Source organism: Felis catus, chromosome A2 (assembly GCF_018350175.1).
Source record: "Felis catus isolate Fca126 chromosome A2, F.catus_Fca126_mat1.0, whole genome shotgun sequence".
Classification (NCBI taxonomy): Eukaryota; Metazoa; Chordata; class Mammalia; order Carnivora; family Felidae; genus Felis; species Felis catus.
Window position 1 is genome coordinate 110828248 of NC_058369.1, and position 23052 is coordinate 110851299.

Genomic DNA, 23052 nt, shown 5'->3' on the forward strand with positions numbered 1-23052 from the left:
CTCAACCTTTTTGTCCTTAATTATAATTTTGGGATCCTAGTACTATCTATACTACAAGACTGTTGTAAAGATAAATGAGATACATTATATAAGGCAGTTAGAATATATTCTCAGTAACCTCATCTGTAGCTTTTGGTATCAGTATAGTTTCGGATTACAAGTCATATTTTCTAAAGATGCACCTATTTCCATACAACAGATTTCTCAAAGTATACGGAACATTAATCCTACAATATCTGCAAGAAGAAAAGATCATGAAGTTAAAAGAATTTGATAAGCCCCGTGTACCATAGATAGATGTCATGGAGAGTCACATTAAGATATTAATATCTCTGAAAAGTCTGTGAGTAAATAAACCCTTTTAACCTTGTTTAATACTGTGTATTAAATTTCGTTAATCACCAGTTTCTATTAGATACCTATTCACATTGGATGTTTTTTGGGAAATGTTAATTGAAAGAGCTTCATATAGTGGATCAAGCAAGTTACCAATAACTATACATCCACATTAATATTGCTCTATCAGAGAAATCATCTTAAGGACTTGTAAATGTCTTTAATATGACAAAATATTATTAAGATATTGCTCAAAATATTTTTTGAGATTTTTCTCTGTAGATATACCTTTGAGCCAGTTTATTAGTCCCTCCACATCAATCATTATGTGATCTGGTACATATTTCATTCCTCGTTTTCTACAGAGAATTGTATCACTTGTGCTGTGATTCCTCCTAGGCCTCATATCTGTTCAGAATGATGTTTTTTTGGCCTCACTTGAGATAATTTAAAGAACATTCCCCAGACAGTTCTGAAAGTCGACTTCCAAAAATACTTGGAGTAATGCCACCATCATTAAACTAAGTGGATAACTTTCAAGGTGAATGGTTTTAAAAGGGGCAACAGCTACTTAGTTGTGTATTTTCTCTGCAGAATAAATGGCTTGTCATTTCATAGTCCTACAAGGAGTGCTGAATTCCTACTCTGTGCTTGTCTCTGTGGTCGATATAGTCAATTTGGGGCAAGTGTTCATAGTCTAGTTGGGTAGAAGTAAATATTCAAAAGTAATCATTATAGGAGGGGATAAATATAGTCATAGAAGGGTCAGAGCATTATGAAAATAGAGAGGGAGGGGTCTTTGTTGGAGGTCAAAAAAAAAAAAAAAGAGCATGCAATGAGCCTTGACCACCAAGTGGAGAACAGAGAGAGGATATTCCAGGTTGAGAGAAGTCAAAGTATAGAGGCCCAGAGATGTGAAAGAGGGTGGGGAACTACAGCCATGTAAGTGCAAATGGAGTGAAGATGCTTCCTAGGAAAGTGGAAGGTGGTGAGACTAGGAAACCAGATGAGGTCCTGACCACAAAGGGCTTTATAAGTTCTAGGGGATGGAGTTTGGAGTTTCTTCTCTAGCTGGTAGCACACCACTGATAGACTACTGAATAGAGATGGCCACAGTCATTCTTGTAAAGAGGTTGTTTTGGTAGTACCATGAATTTGAGTCGGAATAGGGGAAAACAGGAGGCAGGGAGCTCAGGAGGCTACTGTAGTGGTCCAGGTAAGAATGAGTCTAAGCTAAGGTAGCAAGAGTGATGGTGAGGAAGAAGGAAAAGCTTTGCAAGTTGTTTAGGTGATGAGAAGGTAGATTGTCATCAGTGACTGGATAAGAAAAATAAGGGGAAAGGGTAGTCTTGGATTCTTTCAGATGAGGCAGGGTTAGATATTGGCACCATTTGGTATGATTGAGAGTCAAGAGAGAAACACATTTTGTGGGGCATTTACTGAGCTCTGTTTTGTACTTGTTTAGTTTGAAATGCTTATTTCAATGTATACCTTTATTGATTCCCAGCATAGCTACTCTGTGCTAGATAATGTGCTAGACCCTGAGACTATGGCAAGAAAAGAGTCACAATGTTCCAGGTGCCTGTGAAGCTTACAGCTTAGTGGGAGAGACAGACACAAACACATAATTACCCAACTCATTACTTAATTAGTAAATAAATAAGAAGGGGACCTAACTCATACGGCATTGTGCACTCCGTTCTGGTACTTAGCAGAACAGCCTGGTCTGCTAAAAGAGATTTGAGGTCATTGGTAAATTGTTGCTTAACTAAACCCATTAGTGAGATTGCCTAGACTGGGTTTGCAAAATGAGCAGGAAAAGGGACTGAGGTTAGAATAACATGAATGTTTAAGGAGAATGGTGAATGAATAAAGTTCTACGATGAATGTGGAAAACCTTGGCAGAGTAGTTGAAAGAAAGTTGAAAGTTGAAAGTAGTTGAAAGGCAGTGTGTGTAAAGTGTTGGGAATGTGGCAGAGAGGTCAAATAAGACAGGTGTGCAAAAGCTCCCATGGACTGGTAACGGAAATTCTGTGTTGGCTCTAGCAAGAGCAGGTACGTATTGTATAAGCCATATTTCCATGTACTGGTGACCTGGAACTGGTTTACACTGACTTGTGAGAGCCAGCTTGTTAAATTTTCAACAAAGGTGCAGGCTGGTTGTTAAACATAGCCATTACTGTCAACTGAATTATGTATCATTACAATTAAAGACATTTTATTAAAACTCAGTATAGTAAATGTTCAAAATTCATCCTTCCTAATTATTTTACTACATTCTCTTATTGTCTATGCTCTTAAGGTTATTTTTGTCTAGTTTATCTGGATATGGATGTACCATATAAAATTGTCCTACTGCCTACCTCTTCTGGAGTCTATGTTCACTGACTTCACTTTGGTATCTTGAAATTTCCCATAGTGAGAGTATTGATACCATGGAAATTGGCAAATGCTTCAAATGTGAGATTTTGTTGTGCTGATTGTCCAGACTTAAAGGGATAGATATATTGTTAATAATGCAGACTAAACTCAAAAGAATGTTGGATATGCAGCAATTGCATTGTAAATGGTACAAAAATTGAAGAAATATTTTTCCAAATATTCTTCATATACGTAAAATATTATCTAATTCAACAGAGAAGTTGTTCCCAATATTGATGAGCAAGAGAAGTTCTGACATATATATTCATTGTTTCACTTTCATCTTATTTATTAATGTAAAAGAAAATATCAACCAACATTCATTCATGTCAGAGCACACCAGAGTTGGTAAATATCAATGAAAGCATTTTCTAAGAAACAAGTTGAAAAAAAAAAAAAGGAAAGCAGTTGTCTGTGTGGAATTTAAGGTAAAGAATGTTGTATATTTCATTATTATGTGTAAATTCTGTGCTATGTCTCTTTTATACTAGTAAAATTTATAATAAACACACACGCATATATAAACACATTTTTTTTTATTGGAGCTGATTGCTAAACACTTATTAGCACACAATGGTTGTATATATGGGATGTTTGGAAACAAGGGATCTACTCTTTTGAAAAGCATGGCAGAAAAGGGATGTTCTTTAGGTACTAGGTTATAGGTAGCCAGAAGACATTTGCAGATTTGGGGCTTTTTTGTTTGTGTTTTTGTTTGAATGGATTTATAGCCCTAATGAAGAAAGCTAGTAGAGAGGGAGAGATTGATGGTGTAGAAGGTAGAAGTAAATGTTGGAAGAAGGTGACAAACATATGGTAGGAAATGAAATGCAGACCTGTGAGAAAATTGTGGGAAAATTGAAAAATAGGAGGATCCTTATTTTTCTAAGGATGAGGAATGATAACATAAGATGTGATAAATTCAAGTACAGGTACATTAAACTCATTTACATCAGTGAATTGCAATTGAAGAAGTGGGAAGGATGAGTTCAAGAAAAGAAACTCAGAAAGGAACCAGTTAATTTATGAATAACTTACAGAATGAGAGGTGAATATGTGATTGACCAGGGTGAATTTTCATGTTGATTTAATTTCTGAAATATGAGTTGAAATTTTAGTCTGTTTTTCGGTGGAGATATTTAAATAAAAAAGGAGTCAATTTAAAGGTACCTCATGCATTTAAATGCCAAGTATTGTTTCTTTTACTTAGCCCTGCAATGTGATGCTATATTTCCATGGACACAGGTTGAGCTTCTATTCTGCAAGATGATCAGAAATGGGGTATAATTTGAGGTTGACTAAACTGCATTCATTGCATGCATGGATAGTTTGAACACAAGGTAAAATGTTATCCAGACTGCTGAAGAAAACAAGTCTTATTTTGGAACATGACTTTCTTCAGCATTATAATTTATGACTTTTTCACTTGGATTCTTGCTTTTAACACACTCATACTTATATATATGCTTCAATCAAAGAAATGCATAACATTTTTGCTTATCCTGTCTCAGTTCTATTAGTTTGTCATTATTAAGATTTACAGTCCTTATTTGCCTCTCAGTTGAAATATAGTAAAATAAAGAACTATGTTACATTTGCATGGTAGTTTAACATTTCAAGTCTTTTAAGATCTGTTTTCTCAAATACATATTAAATAATTGGCCTAAGTATTCAGAGATATTGGTACTGATGATGCTAAATGTGGATATTGGTATTGAAAATTCAGGCTGCTGGCTCCTTGTTGCCATTGTACTGACCATCATTGAATCTGACACTGTGTTACCTACCTCCTTCGTAAATCTAATACCACTTCAGCCATCTGGCTGACGATCCTGGCATCTTAGCCTTGATGTTTAAAAGAATAATGCCTTACTCTCTATTTCCATTATTAGAGTTAGAACACTGTTGTGGCCCCGCTCCAGTAGCTGGTCCTTGTGTTTGTTGATTGATTCATGGTTGTAGGAGGCTATTGCTGCTCTCAACCTCACGTTCATGTTCTAGGTAGAAAAAAGGGGGTGGGGCAGGGGAGGGACAGCACCAGGCAGGTGGTGTCTTGTTTAATCACAAAAGCAAAAGCTTTAGAGAACCTTAGCACTTCCTTAGCAGTGTTCTGCTTATACCTCGTTGTCCACTCCTAGCTACAGAAGAGATTGAAAAGTGAATATTTAGTTTCCCAACATCTATAGCAAGAGACAGCATAGGAGAGAATGGCTTTGGTTAGCCAATTAATAGTGTTTGCTAAAGGGGAGGCTCTAAAGCCCTGTGTAGCTCCAACCTTTGCACTTGTATTTCTCACCAATTTAAGGCTGTCTTATTTGGGAAGGCAGCCTTTTCAGCCTCCATACCTACTGGCCTAGGAGAAACTTTTTTGGCCTCCATCTAGACTTTACTTTTAATTGGTAAGTAAAGCCATCAGACAGTTCCTGCTGGACAAGAGGATCCATTCTTCAGTGTCAGTCTAGATAGAGCAGTTCAGGAAGTGAGACACAATCCTGGACTTGAAAGGGGACCAGTGTTAACAGGCTCTCTTTACCAAGCGTGGCTGCTGGGAAGGCTCCTGTGAAAAAGTTCAGCAAGGAGGAAAGTATTCTGAGAATCTGCCTGATAATACTTTTTGTATCTGAATGCTTTAAACAAGTATAGCTGCACACATTACTTGGTTATTTTCTGGTTGTTTCCAGACTTCTTGTTTGAAATATGTTAGTTTCTGTGCAGCTAAAATATGTTAGAAAAGAGTGAAATTTAAGTAAACTATTCATGGACTACTTGGGAGCACTGAGAATGGGTCTAAAAGGAATATTTCTAAAATCCCTGTCTACAGGCATCTGGGTGGCTCAGTTGTTAAGTGTCCAACTCTTGATTTCAGCTGGCTCCTGATCTCACATTTTGTGAGACTCAGCCCTGTATTGGCCTCTGCTCTGAGCTTGGAGCCTGCTTGGGATTCTCTCTCTCCCTCTTTCTCCCTTTCTCCCTGCCCCTCACTCACTCATGCTCTCTCTTTCTCTCTCGCGCAAAATAAATAAACTTAAAAAAAAATCCTTGTCCTGATCAATCTTGCACTATTCATACCTGCAAAAATATTTCTGACCCTCTAGGCATGGAATAATTCTTTGTTTTGGATTTATGAGAATAATTATTAAATGACAAAGAAATTTGCAGTGTGTGTAAGTGAAAAGCCAATTATTAAATTATTTGCATAATTAAATTCCACCAGGAAGATATAACGAAGTATATATATTTTTTCTGAGATCTTAGTGTATTCCGGTATTGAGCTAAGCAATTCATACATATCATTTGATATTCTTGAAGTAGTTACTATTATTTTCCCCTTTTGTAGAATGTGATGCTCACAGAGATGAAGTTTCTTGCCCAATATTTCAATGCCAGTACTTCATAGCAGCTGTGATTTGAAACCAGGCAGTTTGCCATACCTGCCAGGTGTGGATCCGTGCTCTTAATAATAATAACATTAGGCATTATGCCAAAGGTTTTATAGTCATTTCATCTATTATTCATTAAAATCCTCGATGTTGGTACTATTATCATCTTCCCTCTTTTACAGCTGAGAACACCGAGTGTTAGAGAGATTGAGTGGCTGTTTTAATTTATTGCAGCTTCCAAGGCATGGCTTCCAAACCAGGCAGTCTGATCTGACTCCACGTGGACCCTAGACACTTCACTACACTGCTTGTATGTAGTCAGCCCCATGTTTGGCTCGTATCTCTATAGTTATTAAAGTATGTATATGAAATGTAATGTTTATTCCTAAAGAGAAAATTTCATCCACATTATAAAATTCCAGAAAAGGCCCCTCATGTTTCTCAATGATTTCGTGCTGAGAGACTTTACTCTGCCAGATCAAATTTGGTAACTGTTTTCTGGTGAAAATTTAATACAGATTGCTTTGTGCCTTGCATGTATGACCAGAGCTTAGATTAGTTCATTTTTTAAGGTGAATTGAGTGAATTTCTCTTTATCAAAATTAACTAAATTCATATTAGAAACATTCCAGGCTGAGAGAATCTGACACAAAAATTCAGCAGTGATGAATGCCTGACTGGAACAGTTAAATTTTATGTGACTTGCTGATGTTTTACGACAAGGGAAAAGTGACCATTTTTATTCTTTAAGTACCACTTCGCTCAAAGGACATTAATAGATAGCAACATGTACTCCCTTTTACTTTGAGTTGTGATTGGAAAGAAAGTGTTTCTCAGTCTCAAATCTATTTCGTTACAGATACATTCGTATGAAATTATAGTTCATTTTAGGTCAGTGGTGCTTTGGTTTTGGTTCAGATATGTATAAAATAAAATACAATGCAAATGTGTTACATGGGGAAAAACCAACTCTGTATTATTCCAGGCACATTTCATCACCTTTCTTTCACCCAAATTCAGTGCTATATTTTATAGTGACTGACTCACAGGGGAAAGATCTATGACTTCTATCTTGCTGCATGACCTTGGGAAAAGTTAGCTTAAATGTATGAAAGGATATTTCAGACATTGACTCAGACTAAATAAATGTGCTAAATTTGATAAAGTGAGTGGGAAATTTTTCTCACCACATGGAACCACTAATGGGCTTGGGAAGTAAACATGGTTAAGTAGACAGAGTTGCCTTTTTATTACAATAATTCTGAGTTGGCCCATTAGCATGAATAACATTTCAGTGAATTTCTCATTTAAGACTGACCCTCCTCCAACACCCCCCCTGCAAAACCGCCCCCCCCCCAAAAAACCAAAAAAACCAAAAAAAACCCACAAAAAACTGGCTACACAAACCAAACAAAAACAAAGTAAAATGTCTCCAGATGAGAGAGGTGTTGTGGTTGAATTGTGTTCCTCCAAAACAGTATGTTCAAGTTCTAATCCCTGGTACCTGGGATTGTGACCTTATTTGGACAAAAGGGTCTTTGCAGATGCAGTCAAAATAAGATGGGGTCTGGGGCACCTGAGTGGCTCAGTCGGTTAAGTGTCCCACTCTTGATTTTGGCTCAGGTCATGATCTCACGGTTGTGAGATGGAGCCCCACATCCAGCTCTGCACTGACGGCTTGGAGCCTGCTTGGGATTCTCTTTCTCTCTCTCTCTCTGCCTCTTTCCTCACTTGTGTGTTTTCTTTCTTTTTCTCTCTCAAAATAAATAAATAAACTTAAAAAGAAGGTAAGATGAGGTCATACTGCAGTAGGGTGAGCCATTAATCCAGTAGGGCCAGTGTCCTTATAATAAGAGGAGAAGAGAGAGAGAGAGAGTCAGGGACATGCAGGGAGAAAGCCATATGACAGCAGAGGCAGAGATTGGAGGGATGCAGCCATAAGGCAAGGAATGCTTAGGGCTGCCAGCCACCACCAGAAGGTAAGAAGAGGCAAGGAAGGATTCTACCAAGTCTCAGAGGGAGTATGGCCCTGCTAAAACCTTGATTTCAGACTTCTGTCCTCTGGAACAGGGAGAGAATAAATATCTGTTGCTTTAAGCCACCTCATCTGTGGTAGTTAGAGCAGCCCTAGGAAACTAATGCTAGAGTGCGTTTGAATGGTGGTGGAGAGTTCATGGTAGTGCTCTGTGGACTTGCTCTTTCCCCTTGTTCCACATTTTCCTTTTTCTCCTCATCAGAAACATGAGAATACTGGGTTCCTTTTTCCATGTCCAGCACATACCTTTGCAACATCACTTCATCTCTCTGGGTTTCATTTGCTATGTGGGTGAAGGTAAGATGTCACACTGTTCTACGTAACATTAATGGCTGACATTTATGGGACTTCCTTATGCCAGGCCCACTGCTTAATGTGTATTATTTATATACTCCTCACAAGAATCCCATGACCAATGGCCCAAATAATGACATTTGTCTCTGACTTCTCACTTTTTCTTGATTTGTCCCTTTAGAGACTAGAACATGGGAATCAGAGCTAAAATAGTGGTAGTATTTATGTTTCTTTGACAGATACCTAACCTGACTTAATCTGAGTAGAAAGTATGTAAAAGCCATTGGAAAGGAATGATAGATCAACATGGTGCTCTTGCTTTGGCCATGTCAGTTTCCTCATCTGCAGAACAGAGGGTTCCTATTTTCCTTTTGAAATTCTCTTTCTTTGCTATACTTTATTCCCCTTTTTATTGCGAAAATTGTCAACATAATTTCCTTATTTTCTAGCCTGCTTAAAAATTTCATTATTGGAGTGACTTCAAGGTAGGATATAATAGAGGAATTTAGTATTATAGTTGCAATTATTGATGTTCACTGTGTGCTAAACACTGCATTCTGTGCAGCGACCTATGAGATCGATGTTATTATAACACAGTTTAAAGATTAAGGCTTATAAAAGTAACTAGGTCAAAATTACTAGTCTCCAAATCTTCATTTATTTTGCCACCAGACTCTGTTTTGGCACTTTCTTGTTAGAGAGGGCCATTAACACTGTGACAGGGATTAATTTATCACATTAATGATTGACTTGGAAGATATGTATCTGGGCTCTAAGAGGATACTGACCAGCATAAGTACATAAGGGAAATCTGGCATCTGAAAAATGGTGCTCTGAATAGAGTATCTTAGGCTTGGGGAGGGGGCATACATACCATAAAAACCACAGGTGGGTCCGCATGGGGATACCAAAGATGAACTTTTTTTCTTCCAGAATATTTTGTTTAAAGCTACTCTAGAATTAAACTCATTCATCCTTCATTACCATATTTAGGACCAGCAAAAACTGATGTTTCTTGCTATAATTTTTTGTTGCTGATCTTCTACTCAAGAACATGGTAGCAAACCTTACAATCTGCCCCTAACATGCACCTTTTAGTAAATGCTAGGTTACAACCCTGTAATAGAAAAGTTGTTATATTTGAAATCAGAGTGCATCAGTAGTCATTCCATGCCTTTTCCTTGGAAGGCATAGACACTGTGTCCCATGCTTCTAATAGTAAAAATTCTTAGAAATACATCAAGCAGTAGTGTTTGAGTAGGTCTTTGAGGCAAAACTGATCTGACCAAGCAATGTACATTGGTTAAGTGAATTATGAAAGGCTATCTGTTCTATCCTAGCTGCGGATGTTTGCCATAGAAAATGTTTGTGATGGCATACTAGAGAGACTGAAGCTATCGGTTTCTTGCTGACCAAACTTGCCTTGGTTAAATCTGTCTTGTGTCTTCTAGACCCTAGAGAGCTGTCAGTCTCCTGAAGAACTGGGTAATATAGTGAAGGAAACAGGAAGAAAGTTGGAGCAGCTTAGCTAGTTTGCCAAAAGGAATTGGTGGGAAAATGCACTTGGACAGTGAATAGACACTGGAAAGTCTGACTGTCTAATTTGGATTTTTCCTAAATACTTGTCATGGTGAGATGAAATATCTGTTGAACTAGGAGTAAGTGTGTCAGTATTTTGGTCACCGCTCTGCTGCAAATTAACATTAGGACTGAAAAGTAGTGCTTTGTGGCAATAATTTTTTTTAGCTGTGTGTGTGTGTGTGTGTGTGTGTGTGTGTGTGTGTGTGTGTGTTTTAATTTGAGAGAGAGAGAGAGAGAGGGAGAGAGAGAGAGAAGGCAGGGGAGAGTGGAAAGGGAGAGAGAGAGAGAGACAGAGAATCTCAAGCAGACTCTACACAGCATGGAGCTCGATGCAGGGCTCAGTCCCGTGACTATGGGATCATGACCTGAGCCAAAATCAAGAGTCGGATGCTCAACTGACTGAGCCACCTAGGTGCCCAAAAACTGTGGGTATTTTATATTCCCTGTAACTTCCCCCAAATTTCTTTACTACCTGTAAAAGACCATAGGTGTCTTGTTGAGAGTACATGTCATCAGGTGGTGATCAAACTGCTGGATGTTGACTATGGCCTCGCCATGCTGCCCATATTTGCCACCAAAGAACATTTTCTTTAGTAACATGTCGATGGTACGACAATGTTTATCTGGACACTAGTATTTAATGGATAATGATAATGATGACTATTACCATTACAGCGTAAGCATTTATTATCAGCCAGGTAGTTCAGCGATATACCACAGGGGAAGGTTTTGCCTCTAAAGTACTTTTGGCAATGTCAGGAGACATCGTAGGTTATCAAGAGAAGGGAGGAGTGCTACTGGCATCTAGTGGGTAGAAGCCAGGGATGCTGCTAAACATCCTACAATGTACAGGACAGACCCCACAACACAGTTATGGGGCTTAAGATGCTAGTAGTGCTGAGGCTGAGAAACTGTGCTGTATAGCCTGTTGCTTATTTATACTTTGTATACATGGTGATCATAGAAGGTATTAAGACCATCTTACACCTGAGGCCCAGAAAGGTTAAGTCACTTTCTCAGTGTTAAACAGTTCATATAGAGACAGAGCCGACATTCCCATCTCAGCCTCTAAAGCCTATTCCTTTTAAACTAAGAGATGGTTCTAAACCCAAACCTTTTCTCCCCCTACGTTGGGAAACATCCTTCACCTCAGTTTTTCATGTTTAGTGTGAGATTTTCTGTCCTTTACCCAGAAGTTTGTAGTAATATATTTGGGTTGGGGGTAGGCAGTGAGGAGGAAAGATAGGGTGTTTGGAGATTTTCAAAAACTTGAGGTATTATACTTAAATGTAATATTTTTGGCAAAAATCTGTAGTCATAAGCAGTGTGGGTGAAATACAAATGTATATTTAGAGTTTAGTGTTGCTCATACATATGCATTGTTTTTAGATTAAGAATGAGAGCTTTTAGTTTTTCTTCTCTTTGTATCTTTCAAGAGCAATTTGATTTGCTCTTCTCTTGGGCGTGATGGTGATTTGTAGAGTTTGCTGCTTGTTGAGGAATCGAATACTCTTTGTGGAAACTTGAGGGTGAGAGTTTGCATGCTGGCAGTAAGGTAGTTTTGGGGCATTTTGCACTTAGAGCATAACAGAAGATACAGAGATGTGAGGAAGACCAAGTTGTACTTTGGGGAGGGAAGTGTAGAGAGCTTCAAGAGGAAACTGTTTTATTTGCTTCTTTAGTCACTGATAAATTTTAATTTTGAGATAAAGCATGACAGATAAGTAGGGTTATTGGAGCATAAGAGGTGGGAAAATTAATTTGAATTATTTTATTTGAAAACTTACATTTTTGTGAGTGGGAAGTATGGCTTAGGAAAATTGACAAGACTCATTTCCTCTGTGATACCCATTTTTTTTTTCACCGAGATATTAAATTGCTTTGAAACAGTGTATTTTGGGACTGGTGCTTTGGAAAATATAGATAGCCATCCTGGATAGGCTTCTGCTTACCTGCGCAGAGTCGAGTTTTATTGTGGAGCCTTGGGACAGCAGCTTCAATTGCTTTGTACGATAATCACATAGAACAAAGGCAACTCTTTGATTTACCTGGTGTTCATTCTATTTGGTAGATTTAGTAAGCAGAGAAAGGACAGGTCATGGAACCAAGGTAACATGAGTACCATAAATAACAACATGCAAATAACACTTCCAAATTAACGGTAGAGGAGTTGAACACAGATGGCTTCTAAGCAGCATCCAAAAAATTGAACATTTTAAGAGAGCAATACACAGAGATATGCTCAGTGTGGCAGTCAAGTTAACCAAAAGAATGAATTCCTGCTTTCAACATTAATTTCAAAGCATTAAGAACACTGAGGTTTAATCTTTACTATCTTATGTTAGCTATAGATATCATTATTTTAACTGGCATTCACTAATTATTACAGTTTACTTTTAAGTAAAAAATGGTTGCTGTATTATAAAAGAATAATTTTGGAAACTCTCAAACTTAATAGTTCACAAGGAAAAAAATGAGGAGATCTTGAGGCGAAGATAAGATTCTCTGTATCATACCAAACCTTGATTTGAATTGTAATTGTTCATTTCTTTTTTACCCTTTTATACTACCTTTGTATTTCTTCAACATGCCAATCCCAGAAGCTTACATCCAGATCTATGGTTTCAGCGGAATTTAAATACAAGTTTCAGAAAATGCAGTAATGAAAAGTCCCCGTAGCATTCAATCGTAATATTTTATACCAGGCAGAGAAAAATGTTAATTCATTTTCACATAGAGTTGAAAGATTATGCTAGACTTGATTTTCTTTAGAGACCATATGCATATTTACCAGAAGAATAAACTCTGGTTGTCAGTTATGTGTGTAGGTTGGTGAGAATTTAGATATGTTAGATGAGGGCAGTATTCTTGTAAGAAAGAAGAGGAGACAAAGTAATGAAACTGACAGTTACTGAGTACTTACTAGATTTCAAGTACAGCACTGGGGGATGCTATATCATGTAAATGTCACAACAGGTCTGGGACCTAGATGGTATTTTTTTCATTCTATTGTAGAGGAAATAGAAAAAGCTACAATCTCTAGGAAGTACCTTTTCTGCTATACCCCGATCTATCTTTAGTATCCGGACCAAGAAATGGAGATTTTTTTTGGCGGGTGTGGGTTGGGAGGGGAACCAAATTATAGGTGTTGGCTGACTTGAACACAAAACTCCAAGGGTTTGGATTAATCCATAAATACAAAGGTTTTTCTATTTTGGGTTTTAAATTTATTTTGGTGTAATATTTTCATACATTCATTCGAATTACTGCTTGAAACATTTCCCAATGGCCCTAAAGACATTGCTTACAATGACAGATTTTGGCATGATGGGCACTATTTAATTTGTAAAGTAACCCCTCCTCCAATAGCAAATTTTAAGATATGGTAGGTTATCTGAATTCTGATTTTTCATGTTTATTTGGTACTGCAAGATATTACTACCCCCTTTTATTCAAAGTTATTTTATCCAAAATGGCAAAGGGGCACTGATTAATTTAAAGCGAGAAGTCCAAATGTGATTTTTGCACCTGATAACTCATTTCCATCCTTGTGTATTTTAATTATAAATAAATATACAACCCCCCAATTTAAAACAGGTTGCATTCAAAAGTTCATTTGGAACAGAGTTTGGAGTTTGAAACATTTTCCATAGAAACAATGTTACGTTTCCAGGCCAACCTACAAAAACCTATTTAAACCATATAGTACAGTTTCTGCTCTATAATCGTCATGGGGCCCACACAACATATATTTCTACTGGGAAAATGCACTTGAAGTTTGGCTTGGCATAGACTAGTGCTTCACTGGAGGTAGAGGTGGGCACTTGAAGCCCTCCTGCTATCTTGGCAATGAGAATTAGCTTTTTATTTTTTCCCTTACAATGTTGCCTAAGGTTCCCATGAACTTAGGTGAAGACTCTTTAGGATAAAGGCTAAGGCAGGGAATGGAGCATCTTCCAAGAATGGATACATGATTCAACATGTTTTGGCTGCAAGCAAGAGACTACTCAATTTGAATAATAGTATGGTTTATCCTCTCGCTTAAAAACTCTGGAATGAGTGGTTTGGCTTTGGTTAATTCAGTAGCTCAGTGAAGCCAAGGTTCTGGGTTAGGTTAGGTTCTTTGAAATCTTTGTAGCCTCATGGTGATGAGATGTCCCTAGAAGCCACAAGAATCTTGTCCTTGAATAACAAACTCTGAAAGGTCAAAGAATGAGGAGTGGACTTTTAATCATAATAAATAGGAAAATATCTCCCAGAAGGCCTTCTCCCAAGCAGATGTCCCTTTCTCCATTGGCCAAAGTTCTGAGTCAGAGTCTGCTCCTAAACCAGTCACTGGCCACCAAAATCAGACTGGTAGCACTGGCTTAGACTCTAAGCTTCAGATGAATTATCTTCTGGGAGGCTGGGTAGTTGCACACTTTCTCTGAGCACAATACCAAGCTCATCTGGAGATGGGTAGACAAAGAAGGTCTGTTGGGTGAATGTCATCCATGTCCTCCACACTCCCCGCCACTAGGGAACAATGGCCTTGGGCAAGGGAGAGCTTATAAATTGAGTTTTCGTCTTAGCTTTCTCCAGTGAGCTATGTGATCTTGAAAAACTCCAGTTTCTGTAAAATAAGGGAGTAAGATAGATTCATTTATTCCTCAGTTTATTCATTCAAAAATGTTTATTGAGCATCTACTTTGTTACAAGCAGTATTTTTGACACAGAAAATATAAAACGAACCTTGAACAGTCCTTCCCAGCTCTTACATTTCTAAGTGATTCCATGTGATAAGCTGTCATCTTGGTAAAGCTCTGTGGGATGGGGTAGAGATGGTGTAGTCACGTAAGGCTGTTTCATGGTGTAAACTTTGGGGGGAGTTTCTTGGCCTTGGCCACTTCATATCACTTCTGTTATTTTCTTTTTCTTCTGAGAATACAGGAGATTGATCTGATCCATTCCATTTGCCCAGCCTCTAGCTGTTGTTCCTGACAGGGTTTCTGTCTTTCCATTATCCATTCTAATACAAGACACAGTGTCAGAGCATTTTTCTTATACTTCTGCCCCAAAAGCAACAGATAACTTGATTGATGTTTTCTAAGTTTTTGTTGTTGTTGTTGTTGTTGTTGTTTTTCGCTTTTTAACTGTTAGCAACAGAGGAAATAGATGGTGGTGTGGAGGGGGCTTCTTCACCCTCTTCATTCATTTCTCTTAGACCTGTAGAGAAATTTGAAAGTGCACAAAAAGAATGATAGGGCTTCCGTGAATTCAAAATACTGAATTAAGATCTACTTACATTTCCATGAGATACCAGATTTGGTGAGAAAGAAGGAGAAGAGTATGTTGGAAGAAATTGACCTGTGACTGAGAACAGCTGTAGGGGCACTGAGGAATGAGGGTTCCCTCCCTTCTTCTACCCTTTGCCATGGCCATAGCCATTCCTGCCCCAGGGACACTGCCCCAGCCCGGCTGCCATGTGGGTGAGAATCAGAGACTGGAGAAGGGAAAGGGGCTGTGTGTTCAGGCAGCATCAGAGATAGTAGATAGACCATGAGGGAAAGGGAGGGAGAAGGCAGAAAATCCTCTGCTGAGAGAATAGCGGAAGTCCTGCTACATACAACCTGAGTTTCTGGGCCTTTCATAAAAGTCCATTTTCTAAGGAAAAACATACATATAATCAAATGTAGCAACAAGATGAGTCCTGGCTCGTGATAGTTATGTTTTATTTTCTAAGTGATGATAAATTACATTCTAAAGTAGTTCAGTGCTTGTAACGACTATGCTTTAGAATTCTAGTGCAACCTACTGGGATGGGTAGATGATAGAGGCTTGTAGTTTGTATTATCTATCTACTTATCTGTCTGCCTCAGGAGTTGGCATACAGATAACATCCTGAAAAGGAGAACAAAGTGAATATTTCAGTCTTTGTGGGCCACATGGCCTCTGTTTTAGGTACTCCACTCTGCTGTTGTTGCACAAAAGCACCATAGACAATAGGTAAACAAATGGGTGTGGCTGTGTCCCAGTGACTCTTTATTTATGGACCACTTCTTCATGTTTCATCCACTTTCATATAATTTTCATGTGTCATGAAATATTTTTCTTCTTTTGATTTTTTTTCAACCATTAAAATATGTAAACCCCGCCCTTACCTTGTGGGCTGTGCTAAGACAGGGTGAGGGGCCAGACTTGGCCATTGGGCTGTAGTTTGTTGACCCCTGGTCTGTCATCTGTTTTTCTTTCTGCCTACCCATCCATCCTCTTCCCTCTTTCATCTGTGAGCATGAATCTTATTCCATTTAATTCTACAGAGGAATTCTTAATTATTCAAGTTGTCAGCTGCACTGAACACTTATGAAGGGGATAGAGAATAAATGATCTATTGGATTGCTAGTGTGATGCATTCTGTTTCCATGGCTGAACTTGTACAAGCTTTAAATATTTTTATCAACATTGTAAAATACTACATTTAGCATTGTTATAACCAATTTGGGGTAATTCCTTTGTAAAAGATCCTTAAGGAAGCACTTTATGTCAAATAATAAACGATCTTGGATCTTGTTAAGACTTGAAAACCACAGGTGAATGATAGTGCCATGTCAATTTTTATACCCTGAATAGGGCACTTGTTTTTCTGAGTCAGAAAGGCAAGACTTGGATAGCTGTATATTACTGTTTATGAGCCTTATCCTTTACTGCAAATCAAGTGTTTATTCCACTCCTGAACTTAATTAGCAGCTAAGAGCTTTGTGCTTTGTATTTTAAGGAAGCATGTGATTTGTTCATTAGTTCAAAAGCAGATTAATTATTATATCTTTAGTCACCATCTGTAAACACATCTAATATTGGTGAGCTCTCCCCTGCTGAGTTACCTTGAAATGCCCTGTGGTGTTTTATTAGCTTTCAATTCTGTGTTTATTACAGTTGGTTGGAGATTTTTCAATTTAGTTTATTGGCCACAGAGTCCAATCCTTCTGTGGAAAAACCACCAATTTCTGAGGGTGAGGGATTTATTAATGCTGGCTATCAAATTGCTATAAACATTTCTCCCAAGTCATACTGTTTTGGTTTGGATTAAAATATTAGTAGTTCTATTACAGGCCAAGGTTTTAAGCACCTTATGTACTGTTTGGATTCAAAGAGAGAAGTTGGGAGTAAAATTAGTAACCTACATAAAAAATGTCTTCCAAGTCCAAGCCATCCTCAGACAGAATGATGAAGTACAGGAGGGCAAGTGGATAAATGGTTATACTGATACATTGGTATTTTGCTATTATTTAATTTGGGATTGTAACAAATTTTTCAGGTTTCAAGTGATTCTCAGAGAATGTAGAGAGCTTACACACAATCATTAGTGGAGCTGGGATATGAACTAAAGTCATATGACTTGTAAGGTTATTTTCCTTTTCATTAGTGTCTAGGTTGCCAGATAAAATACAGAATGCTAATTAATTGATATTTTGTCTCATCAAAACCTTTTTTTAGTATTAATAGTTCCCAAATATTGCATGGACCATATTTAGACTGCAAATATTTGTTGTTTATCTGAAATTTAAATTCAATTTGGCATCTACATTATCTTTGTTACCGCTTGTTAAATCTGGCAACCCTAATAGTGTCCCGTTCTTCTCTCCCCTTCAGCGGGTAGGGACCCCCCACTGTGCTTCTGGCTTTGGTTTATTAACCCTGTATTAGTCCCTTCAGGGTCGTGTAACAAAATACAATAGATTGGGTGGCTTATAAAGAATAAGTTCATTTCTTACCGTTCTCACGGCTGGGAAATCCAAGATCAAGGAGCTGGCCAATTCAGTGTCTGATGAGAGCCTGATGTAACCTCATGTGGTGGAAAGTTCTAAGGATCTCTCTGCGGCCTTTATAAAGGCACCAGTACCATTCATAAGGGCTCCACCCTCATGACTTCATCACCTTCAAAACGCTCTACCTCCTAATACCATTATCTTGGGGGTGAGGATTTCAGTTTATCAATTTTGGGGGGGGACACAAACATTCAGGCTATAGCAAACCCCATTCTTTGCTTTTTTAGTTTGAAGTTTACCAGCTCAGGACCATTAAGTAAGGGTCTTATTCTTGCGGTTTTCCATAGTGCCCAGTGCCTAATCTGGTAAAACAGTTTGGAGGTTCACCTGTTTATCAGCATGAATGGTGTCATGTGCTATTTTTTCCAGGTTACGTATTTATTTAACACTGCTATAGCTAATGCTTTAACACATAGTAACTTCAGAGGACAGAACTTCAGACTCCATGCAGAGAAAATGGAGAAGAGTTTTGAAATCATTCTTTCAGTTATTCTGGTATTGTGTTCTTGCTCACAGAACATCAGTTTATGATTTTAACGATATTTTTTATTTCACCTTAAATTTGATCATCATAGTTGTTTATTTTCTTGTTTATGATTTCCATGTCTATTTTGGTGAATTTTCAAAATTGTGTTATAACATATTTTTTAAAGATTTAGTGGACGGTTGAGATCCCTAATAATTCTGTAACTGTATTTTCACTTTTAGTAAAGGTAATGTTTTAGTAAAAGCTAAACTGTAAAATGTTTTTTTCTTTTTTGGACAATCACAAAAAAGTGGATGAAGTTAGAATTCTCAGTGTCTAACTACATAACCATGTACCAAGGTGGGGGTAGAACAGGAGTTTCTCTGTGCACCTAATCTAAGCCAGTGCCTTCCTACTTTGCCAAAACTCTAGGAAACTTATATTTTTCCAAAAAATCCCAGAGAATAGACTGGAAAACCCCTGGGTATATTAGGGGAATAGTTTTATTATTTAGTTACCATGAAGAAATTAATAAGGGCCCTAAACTCTTTTTGGACTATTAAGCAGAAATGGTGTGTTGTTAGTTTAAATATGGATTGACTCCTTTCTTCTCTCTGGACCTTGGCTTTCTCATCTGTGAAGTAAAGCAGGGGTGGGACTGGATGGCCTCTAAGGTCTTTATTATGTTGGTACTGTCTCCAACAGAGTTGGATATCCTGAGGAGTAGTTCTGGAAAATTGTCATATGGCATGAGGCTTCCCAACTCTGTGGAGTCTTATAGGGCATTAGTTGTGGTATCCACTCATTCATTCCTGATCCTTTCATTTGTTCAAATATTTGCTTTCCCCATGATCTGTCCACTGAACCATGCTTGGCACAAAGCAGACACAGTCCCTGCTATCATGAAGCTTACAATGGAAGAGAAGGCACTAGAAATTAAACATAAGCGAGTATGTAATAGTAAATTGAGATAAGTGTTAATTAAGGAGAATACCAGGATTCAAATGAGAGAGAATAACAGTGACATCCTATCTAGATTAGATATATTTAGACTCTTTGGAAGTAGCATTTAAGCTAAGAGAGATCTCTTTGGGATGAATGGTTACTTCTTGGCTGGTTATAAACAAAACAAAACAAAACAAAACAAAACAAAAGACAACTGATGAAGAGTAGATTAGATGTCACATTTCATGGTACGTGTAAAGGCCCTAGGGTAGAAAAGAGTTCTGTGGGCCCGAAGAATTAAAACTTAAGCATGGGCGGGGTGCCTGGGTGGGTCAGTCAGTTGAGCCTCAGACTTTGGCTCAAGTCATGATCTCACAGTTCATGGGTTCGAGCCCCGCGTCGGGTTCTGTGCTGACAGCTCAGAGCCTGCAGCCTGCTTCAGGTTCTGTGTCTCCCTCTCTCTCTGCCCCTCCCCTGTTGACATTCTGTCTCTGTCTCAAAAATAAATAAACATTAAAAACAAAAACAAAAACAAAAACTTAAGCATGGGCATTAGTGGCATCAGAGGTAGTAATGCTGCTCCTAGTGTCCAACTTCTTAAGTGTTGTATTCCCTTACTGAATTACTCCCTTGCAGTAGCTTCTCTGGGTGTTCCGCTTGTCAGCACATTCATAGGTCTCTCTCTTTCTCTCTCTCTCTCGCTGTCTCTCTCTCTCTTTTTGGGAGTGGGGTAACAGAATTATTGAGACATAATTTACATACTATACAGTTCACTCATTTAAAGCCTACAATTCAGTGGTATAGTGTACATTCACAGAGCTTTGCAACCATCACGATAATCAATTTTAGAACATTTTTGTCATCCACAAAAGAAATGCCACGCTTGCTCTTTAGCTGTTACCCCTTAAACTCTTCGTTCCCCCAGCCCTAGGCAACCAATAATTCACTTTTGGCCTTTGTGGACTTTTTGCTTCTGGACATTCATATGCATAGAATCATAATATGTGATTATCTGTGTCATGCCTCTTTTGAAGTTTTCTCTTACATGTTTCTTGCTTCCCTCTCTCTGCCTCCAAGTCACTACAGTTACAAGCTTTTTCTTGCCTTCAATGTGCCAACTGGTTTCAGTGATGTATTTTTTCTTTTTTCTTTTTTTTTTTTTTAGACTATCAGCAACTTCCTAATTCAGAACAATTTCCAGATTTCTAAGTGCAACAGCATAGTTCATGTTGGTGAAGAGATGTCTTTGTTGTTTCTCATTATTACTCATTGTTTAGAAATCTTCATTGATGATTGGTTGGTTTTCTTTTGTCTGTTACCCAAATCTGATCTCTTTCACTTAAGTGTTAGGAATCTTGAATGAATCTTTGTAATGTAACAATGTAACATTGTATAAAGCTTCTTTACTCTTATAGATAACAAGAAAACTTGAGGATGTGTGAATTTTATAGTTTTGGATGGTGCATATAAGGAAAAATACTTAAAATCTCTTCTGATTATTATTTTTTAATGTTTTATTTATTTTGAGAGAGAGTGCATGTGCATGAGTGAGTGGGGAAGGGGCAGAGAGAGGGAGAGAGAATCCTAAACAGGCTTCATGCTCAGCATAGAACCCCATGTGGGGCTGGATCCTGTGACTGCAAGATCATGACCTGAGTCGAAATCAAGAGCCAGACACTTAACTGTCTGAGGCACCCAGGTGCCCCTATTCCAATTATTTTTTGAAAGTGGACTCTCTGGGGGCTCTTGGGTGGCTCAGTCAGTTAAGTGTCTGACTTTGGCTCAGGTCATGATCTCACGGTTTGTGAGTTCGAGCCCCACGTCGGGCTCTGTGCTGACAGCTCGGAGCCTGGAGCCTGCTTCAGATTCTGTGTCTCCCTTTCTCTCTGCACCCCCCCCCCACTTGTGCTCTGTCTCTGTCTCTCAAAAATGAATAAATGTAAACAAAATTTTTTTTAAATGGACTCTCTGCTTTAAAATTAGAGCAGTGACTATTGGCTGCTCAATACTTGTTAATATGAACTTGATTGATTGATTGATAGCTGATAGTACTATTTGGTTGCTGGTTATATATCCATAGTGTGCTGAGAATCAGAATGTTATAGTTGAAAAATCAGTTTAGTTGTGTCAATCAGAATTCCTCAGTTTTGGGGAAAGTAGGAGGTTGCTTCTTTCCTACTTAGGAAAGGAAGAAGTATTAACCGTTACTTATTTTTGAGTAGACCACTCGTAGGATGGAGTGGCAGGCAAAGCGTACACTTTTGAACTACCTTCTGCAGTCAGTTGTAGAAAGTATCTTTTGGAGGCAGAAAAGGAAGTGACAAGGTCTTTCCTGGGCCAGAGCTTTGGCCATTGTCATCCCCATGCCCTAGAGAAGGAAAGAAACTTTTTCTGAGCAAGGGAGGAAGAAGAAAGTGATCACTGCCATCTGAAGCAATGAATGCCTTCAGTCCTAGCAAAGGACTTTCGAAAGAAAGAAAGACATCCTTAAAGAAAGCAGGCCCAGGTGGGGTGCCATGGCCACTTATCCTTGGTCTTTGTCCTCTGAGCAGTACAAGTTTAAGAATTATGATGTAATGATAGACAGTTGAAGTCAAAATTGAAGACAAATACTTCCCCAATTTGTTTTAGGCTAAGAAGAGGCTGACGTCAAGTATTTAAGAGCTATTTCAGCTAATGGCAACAGATAGATTATGGAGAATCACTGCTTGTTCTTTCGGCCAGGTGGTAATTACAGACTTAGAGAAATAGGAGTTGAATGTGTTCCATTCTCTAACACCTTCACACGCCTCTTTTTAAAAATTCTCTATTGCGTGTTCATTTGCTTCCCTCTTTTTGCTCCCAAGTCACAGCAATTAAGGGCTTTTTCTTGCCTTCAGTGTGCCAATGTGTCCCAGTGACGTTATTTCTCTTTTCTTCAGACAATTAGTAGCTTCCAAAATTCACAACGGTCTGCAAATTGCTAACTACAGAAGTAAAATATAACTACATTCAAGGTGTTTAGAAACTCTCATAAAATTGTAGTAATATGTGGAATAATAGGCAAAATATTTTATCGTATCTGAACATACTCAAATGTTTTGATCGAAGTTTTTAGCTTATTCTTTGTGGAGTCAAATAAGTTCATATCACCTGAATTAAGTGGAAGAAATGAAAAATTTCCAAAAAAGACAGTATGTTCTTTCCAGTAAGATTATTCAGAAAATGGTATAGAATCATTAAATGACTTTGGCCGAGTTCTTTGGATCTGTGAGGACTTAGTTTTATTATCCATAAAATGAAGAGTTTAGCCTAAATCTGTCTTTAGTGAGGTGGCTTGTGCAAGGCTGAGAATGAAAAGCAGCTGTTTCAAATTATATTGTTTCTTTATATCAGAATCCCAGTATATCCTGCTCCTCCTCCCCTAATAAATGACTTTATTTTTTCATTTGATTTTATTTTTGTAAAGCATCCTAAGGTTAACATTCCTTTAAAATAACTCTCAGAATGAAATCGATTGGCTATGAACTTTGGACCCTGGCCTAACTAGGTCCTCTGGCCTCAAACATAAGTGAGACTGCTCACCATGGAAACAGTTGGTACCAGCGGTCTGTCAAGGAAAGCAAATCTTGATTCAAACCTCTGCTCCCCATCCCCAGCTCCTTATCCTTAGCTTCTGTCATAAATTGCATTGAAAATTAATAACAAAAAGAACAGAGAATATTGAACTCCCATTCAAAGCAGAAATAATTCCCTCCAAAATACCCATGGCGTGTCAGTAAAAAAAACAGGATTAATCACAGAAAATAA

General features: G+C 38.1%; 1 protein-coding gene and 1 long non-coding RNA gene across 25 annotated transcripts in view; one reads left to right on the top strand and one right to left on the bottom strand.

The window, feature by feature from the left end:
* HDAC9 (histone deacetylase 9) overlaps positions 1 to 23052 on the top strand; it is a 939894-nt gene that overhangs the window by 21296 nt on the left and 895546 nt on the right. The window contains exon 1 of one of the 24 annotated variants that reach the window (XM_045053231.1): positions 326 to 343. The exons of 22 other annotated variants lie outside the window; for them this stretch is intronic. The gene's annotated coding sequence lies outside the window, so the exon portion shown is untranslated. Of the gene's footprint in view, positions 1 to 325; positions 344 to 6428; positions 6448 to 23052 lie in introns of those variants that run through there. One more of the 24 variants, XM_019825558.3, reaches the window with a different exon arrangement.
* Positions 14261 to 17892, bottom strand: LOC109497478. The gene is made up of 3 exons (XR_002153710.2): positions 17799 to 17892; positions 14779 to 15252; positions 14261 to 14659 (listed from the first exon to the last, which is right to left on the bottom strand). It is a non-coding gene; the product is annotated as an uncharacterized LOC109497478 (long non-coding RNA).